The sequence below is a fragment of the Fukomys damarensis genome, unplaced genomic scaffold (assembly GCF_012274545.1).
Source record: "Fukomys damarensis isolate Sample0158 unplaced genomic scaffold, DMR_v1.0_HiC HiC_scaffold_12, whole genome shotgun sequence".
Classification (NCBI taxonomy): domain Eukaryota; kingdom Metazoa; phylum Chordata; class Mammalia; order Rodentia; family Bathyergidae; genus Fukomys; species Fukomys damarensis.
The window spans coordinates 54,046,490-54,053,540 of record NW_022900924.1 but is presented as its reverse complement, the minus strand read 5'-3'; the positions used below and the strand labels follow the sequence as shown (position 1 = coordinate 54,053,540).

The 7,051-nt window shown below is 45.9% G+C and overlaps 1 protein-coding gene across 6 annotated transcripts in view; it reads right to left on the bottom strand.

Annotated features, from left to right (window-relative positions):
- Positions 1 to 7,051, bottom strand: part of Mcf2l2 (MCF.2 cell line derived transforming sequence-like 2) — a 246,785-nt gene that overhangs the window by 31,390 nt on the left and 208,344 nt on the right. The gene's annotated exons all lie outside the window — the stretch shown is intronic.

The following is a 7,051-nucleotide window of genomic DNA, read 5'->3' as shown; positions in this document are numbered from 1 at the left end:
AAAGGGGGCAGGGGAGAAAGAGAGGGAAAGGGGGAGAAGGAGACAGGGAGTGAGAGAGACTCGTCTCAGTATTTCTGTCTCCTGAATCAGTACGGCTGGGTGTGCAAAGTGCTGCCCTCTACAGCTACTGGGGTTCCAGGTTCTCGCATCTGGCTTTCACCATGCCTAGAACACTGTTTTTGTCCTCATAGTCAAAAGGGGATCTCTATGATGCGTGCTCTGAGGTATGCCTAAAATGTACCAATAAATGCTTTGCTACTGAGAGAGAGAGAGAAAAGAGAGATTCTGTTTCTCAAGTGGCTCCATTCTGCTCAAGTAGAGCCATCAAGTGGCTCAAAACTCCTCCCTAAGAATTAGCGGTCTCCATGTGGAGACAGGGCCCTCAGGAGGGCTTTCTTCTGTGCTTCCTTGAAAGATGCCAGTGTCATCTTCCTTAACTTCAGACAGAGACATCTGTCTAATGAATACTTGAGTCCCTCAAAGGACGCTTTGTGGGCTCAAACGAGGTCTCCTCTTTCTGTATGGGATGCCACCTTAAGCACCTGAGACCTAGTTCTCCCTGTCTATGCTCCAAGAGGAACCATAGGAAACCTCGTGAAACATGCCCCGCAATGCCAGGCTTTGCCACTAGGCTGTGTCCTTGATCAGTGGGAAAGTTTGACCTTGCCATTTTATAAAAGGAACAGCTTATCTCCTATTGCAATGCAGTTTGGGTTCAGTATGGACTAGAAAATGGTGAAAGATGGCTACAGGATGGCAGTCTACAATATGAGACTATTTTTCAGTTAAACCATTTCTACTTAAAACGTAGAAGGTGGAGTAAAATCTGTAATGTTCAGGCTTTTGTGACCCTTTATCTCAGAAAAAGCCCAGAAACTGTGGTATTTAGAGTGAACCCCAAGGAAGAGATATCTTTGATGATCCTGTCCTTGGATTCCAACCTGTCTGTCAGGAGGATATGGGTCTCTCCCATTTGTTTAATGAAGAAACTTCAGATGGGACCTCAGACACCTGTGACCCAATTGCTGAACATGGCTTTTTCTGTGTTCAAGAACTGGGATCAAGAAGAGAGTAAAAAGAAAAAATAATATAATTCTAGATTTTTTCTTTTGTTTTGTGTTTTTGGTTTTGTTTTGTTTTGGTTGGTTGTTTTTTAGGTTTGTTTATTTGTTTGTTTGTTTTGAGACAGGGTCTCACTATGGAGTTGATAAAGAAAAAATAATATAATTCTAGATTTTTTCTTTTGTTTTGTGTTTTTGGTTTTGTTTTGTTTTGGTTGGTTGTTTTTTAGGTTTGTTTATTTGTTTGTTTGTTTTGAGACAGGGTCTCACTATGTAGTTGAGACTGACCTGGAACTCACTATGTAGCCCAGGCTAGTCTCGAACTCACAGCGATCCTCCTGCCTCCGTCTCCCAAGTGCTGGGATTACAGGCCTGCACCACCATGCCCAGCCAGGTTCTTGTTTCAAGTGCAAGAATTCTGGATACTGAAATGCACTAAACTACAGCCAGGACCTGCTTCAAGTGGGAGGCAGCCAATGTATCTGACTCAAGGCACTGAAAGGTTGGCTGTTCCTGACCCCAGAGAGGGGCTAGACCAGCCAAAACTCTCATCTCCTGCTCTGAAGAGGCTCACCAGAAACTATATTGCCTCTGTCCATGGATATTAACATTTTCCATGAGGAACACTGGGTAATGTTGGTTCTCTGGGTGAGCCAATCCAATTCTTCATTCTGTTTTGACATCCTTCTCTGGAAAACCCTCCATAGAGCTATAGCCATAGTTAGGGTCAAGCAGACGCCTACTCAGAAAATCTTTACTCCTGTTCTGACACATCACTTTGAAGGCCAAATGATTAATTATGAATTTCTAATTGTCCTGCAGTGTCCTACTTCTGCTAGGAAGAGATTCACCAGTACAATTGGGGCAATTCTCAAATTCCAGCATAAGCCAAAATGGATTTTACCTATTGGTACTATGCCAGGTCTCTCTGACTTAATTATCCAATACGTAGATCCTGCTGCATGGTATTATGGAACACCTGATTTAATAAAATCCTTCTTCCTTTATGTATCAGCAAAGAGAGGTGCTACGGATTTAGCTCAGTGGTGCTACACCAGTCTGGCAAGTGTAAGGGCCTGCGTTTAACTCCCAGCACATGGGGAAAAAAAGAAGGAAAGAAAGAAGGAAAAGAAAGAAAACAGTATCAGGCCACAATCTTAGACACTCATGAGGTTGTTAGAAAAACTTGCATGACTCTTAATCCTACCTCTTGAATGCCTACAGAATCAGTTCACTCTTGTGAACAGCGATCTCCCAAACCTAGGTAAACAGGCAGCATGTTAATGACCTGCCCCTCCAAGACTGTGAAGACACATGGTTCACTGATAAAAATAGCTCTGTCCAAGAAGGACATCAAGTGGGAGGCTATGCAGTGGTCAGTTCACAATAGATCATTAAGGCCACCTTATCTCAGGGACCTCAGCTCAAAAGGGCTCTTACTTGGGCATTGACATTAGGAAAAACCAAGAAGCTATATAGTTTACAGACTCCAAATATGCCTTTCTGGTGCTACATGTCCATGCAGCAATCTGGAAAGAAGTAGATTGCTGACTAATAAGTAATCCTCTATAAAGCACAAGCAGGAAATTCTACAACTCTTAGAAGTAGTCTACCTTCCCAAGCAGGTCACTATCATTCACTGTGAGTAGATGTCTAAAGGACAAATGTCTAAAGTCTCCTTGGGAAGCCAAAAGTCTGATAAGTAGGCACAAAGGGCAGACGTATAGCCCCTCAAGACACTAGATTTATCCCCAGTTCCTGAGGAACAATTCTGGTCCTTCCTCAATGGATGCAGTGACAAGCTATAAAAGTCCTACATGGGAAATGGTCACTGAATTTCCACAGGTCTAAGAAGAAAGCTCTTCTTGAGAACCTCTGGAAGACCCAAGGCTCTTCAGAAAGCAAGATTCCAGTATTGCTCCAGGTACAGATAAGTAGAGTCACTAATGACAGCTTAAATGGACACCTGCATTGAGGCACCCATTATGAATTAGATCTATTATATGGGTAATTTTGCTAGGGTGATGGCTCTCAGGCTCTTAAAAATTCATCTAACTTCCCTCTTTGCCATACTTTTTCCCTCCATGAAAGAAGGGAATCCAACCTGCTAAAGTTACTTTCTTTCTCCTATCAAACAGATAGCTCAGTAGTCACTAATTCTTCTCCATTGTCTTTTAACAGTTTCTCTCTTGAATGCAGCCAGTGAGCTACAGCACCCCAAGCATTACATGGAGAGCACGTAATCCCCAGTAGGTAGGATCCACAGCCCTTTCCAGCCATAAGCTATAGAAGACTCCCTCAGCACCCCATAAAAACTACGGGGATTTGTGTCTCTCAGGTGGAAATGAGACAGGAAGGTAGGGTGTGGCTAAAGCTAGCTGGGAAAGGAGGTGTGACAAAATCTCAGAACATAAGTGCAGAACAGTTCCCAAAGCCCTGCCTGAGGACTTCTCCAATAGGACAGCCTAAATTTGATGTCGGCCTGGGGAGCGGGTGATACAAAAGGACAGTCCACATTGAGTTTTTGCCACTGGGTACACTCCTACATGGTGGCCCACCCTCACGCTGGAGGCTGTACTCCTTTTCCTATTTTTACTTGGTCCAAACTCACTCTTCAGAGCCTGTTTCCTTTTCTACTACCTTTAATAAAACTTTGCTAGTTTGTACTTTTCTTGATCAATTCTTTGTTCAAGACAGAACCTAGAAACCACCTTGAGGGGACTCCAGTGCCCCCTGATCTGGTAACAAAGGGGGCCTGGGACAGGTTTCCAGGTTCTTGTGTGTGACAAAGAGTTGAACTTGGCATATGACAGTAAGGAAAAAGCAGCAAACTTTAATGAAGTTTAATAAAGTCATGCTCAGAGTCAGCCGGCTCTTGCTGGCAGAAAGAAAAATGGCACAAGTGCTGAATGCGTTGGATTTAAGAATATAAAATGTTGTGCCAAGCCCAGAGCACCTCCCACGGGGCGTTTCAGAGCTGACAACACGATCGATAGAGTAACGAGTGATCTACTGAGGGCCGGGCAGCGGTGTGATGGTGTCTTCCATGGCCCAGTGCCCCTGTCACTTGTCCTCCTGCCCTGCACCTGAGCACGATCAGTTCCCCACCCAGGGTCTCCTCCTCCTCTTCCACTTGGAGAAAACTCAGCTCTGAAAGACCCAGGCTGCTATCTCCTCTCCCCGACTACATCGGGATTCGATGACAGTGTCTGTGTCCCCAGAGTCTCGGTCACACTGTGTCACATCTGTCTCCCCCACTGGACTGAGAGCTCACTTTTCATGGTCCCCTCTTCCCCTGGGCTCACCTCATGGCAGAATCCTCTGCTGGACAGGAGGTGTTGAAGGAAGGACTGCATCACACAGCTGTGCAGAAATTTCCTGAAAGGCGGAGTCACGTGGGGCAAAAACAAATGCACAGAGAAGAGCCTGTGGTACAGACTACAGCTGTGGGAAGAACTTTATTTTGTTGTTCAAAGAGTCTACACACTTCAATCACACATTATCAGGGAAGACCATGTTGTAGCAAAAGGAGGTGAGAGAGGCTACATCAGCAGCACAGCCTCACTCGGGAAAGAGGAACAGTGGTTCTGCGAGGCCTCCCTTGACATCTGTCCCTGAATCTTGGTCCCTTTTTAACCTTTGACCTTCTGTTGCGAACCCAGTGAGACATGTTGTTCTTGTTTTCTGGAATTCTAAAGTGATTTCCTTGAATTCCACAGGGGAGAGTCCTTTGCGGGGGGGTGTCTGTAGGGCTACACCGTTCTAGAAACAGCCCAAGACTGAAACTTGGCCAGGGCCAGGGAAAACACAAAGTCGAACCACCAAACAGCTGGTTGTGATGGCACACACCTGTAATCCCAGCACTTGGAGGCTGAGGCAGGAGGATTGCTATGAGTTCAAGGCCAGCCTGGGCTAAACAGTGAGTTCAAAGTCACTACATAGCAAGACTCTGTTGCCCACCCCCAATCCAAATATACTAAATCAAAACTAACTCTAGAACTGGGCTAAGGATGCTGGTGAGCGAGCCCAGAACTTCTCTGGCACCTCTGTGAAGGCTGAGGGTGGGAAGGGGACACAGGTGCCCCCATGGGTCCTGCCAGCCTCCACTCTCCCTGTCATGCCCCTGCAGACCCCCGGACCCCAGCCCGAGCCACCTGCACACAGGTAGCATCTCCTCACCACACGAGCCCAGCCTCGGGGCCGCCCCCAGGCATGTGAGTTGGGAGAACCCCAGCCTCTGCCCTTTGTCTCCTTGGCTCTGGCATGGTGGCTGCTTCTGGCAGGTAAAATCTCCAGGATCCCCCAGGTTCATTTCTTCTTTTAAAAATCTCCAACAGCTAGCCAGAGTACAGTTCTTTTTTTTTCAGAGCACTGTTCTTTCTGTTGAATTCTGTTAACACCTGTGTTCTAGTGTCTCTCTCTCCATAAAACTGGTTGAGCTGGGCATGGTGGCACATGCCTGTAATCCCAGCACTCGGGAGGCTGAGGCAGGAGGATCACTGTGAGTTCAAGACCAGCCTGGGCAACATAGTGAGTTCCAGGTCAGTCTCAACTACATAGTGAGATCCTGTCTCAAAAAACCAACCAACCATCCAACCAACCAATAAACAAACAAACAAAAAACCCACCTAAAGCTCGTTGATATACTAGGTAATTCTTTTTTTTGGTACCGGGGATTGAACTCGGGTCCTTCCGCTTGCAAGGCAGGCTACCGAACCACTGAGCTAAATCCCCGGCCCTATACTAGGTAATTCTAATTCTAAATAATTCTGAAAATAAATCTGAATGGAATGTGTAAAAATAAAGGAGAGAACATATAAATGGCAAAGACCAAAAAGTAATATAGCTAAGGAACTCTGAAAGTAATGGAAAGATTGCAATGCCTCAGACCCTGAACATAAAACATTCAGGATACAATGTTTGAAAATGAACTTTGGAAATGAAATAATTAAAAATCAAGTAACACAAAATGAATAATAAATAGATTAGTGTAAAAAACCCAGACTCTAAAATGACTGAATAAAAAAACTTGTGACCATAAGTAACTAAAACTAAATAAGTCAGAAGAAAAAACCTAAAATCTCTCACTCTGAAGATAACTCTACAGTAATTAAAAGTCTTTCAATGAACGTCACTCAAGTAACTGCAAAAAAAGTAGCTCAAGAACCCCAATAACTAAAAATAGAAAAACTTAATAACTAACGATAAAGACACATATTAAAAGTAAATAATTATAAGCTAATCAATTTGAAAATCTGTGACTCTTGAAACAAAATAACTTTAAATAATTGAAAAATGAAAACCAAATAAATTAAAATATTTTTAAAAAGTAACTAAAGGTTTAAAGTTAGATAACTGGAAACCTCAAAGTAAGTGAAAGTTAGTGAGACTAAAAGAACAAAAACCCCTGAAAATAACTAAAATACATTTAAAAACTTATAAATCTATATGCAAACGTCCCAGCCACGGGGGAACACAGCAGCGCGTGCGCGTTCTCTCCGTGGGTTGGGAGAGCTGCAGCCGCCCGGCTGAGTGGGTCCCGGCCCACCGCAGGGGGCTTTGGCAGGCTCAAGGCCGGTTTTGATTGTCACAGTTTGGGGGTGGGGAGGCGGGCGTGGCGGGGTGCGTTACTGAGGTCTCGTGGGTGTATCTGGCAATGGAGGGTGAGGTGACAATGAGGCAGCCAGGACTATAAGGTTTAGCAGGCCCGCGCGCTCCTCCTCGGCGCTGCTCGGTGCCCTGAAAGGCCAGGAAGCGGGTCGGGGAGGCCGGGCTAACAGCCGGCTGCTCCCCTTCCCGGGCGTGCTCACCTCTCCTCGCCCCCTGTCTCTCCCTCGCCGCTTCCTCTCCCCGCCTCCGGGGACACAGCTCCGGAGCAACGCGTTTCAGGGCTGTCGTCCAACCGGAAAAGTCCGGAGAGCTGCAAGGGGGCGCGGCGCAGCTCAGAGCTACGGCCGGGAGCCGGGGCGAGGCCGAGGGGACCGGGGCGC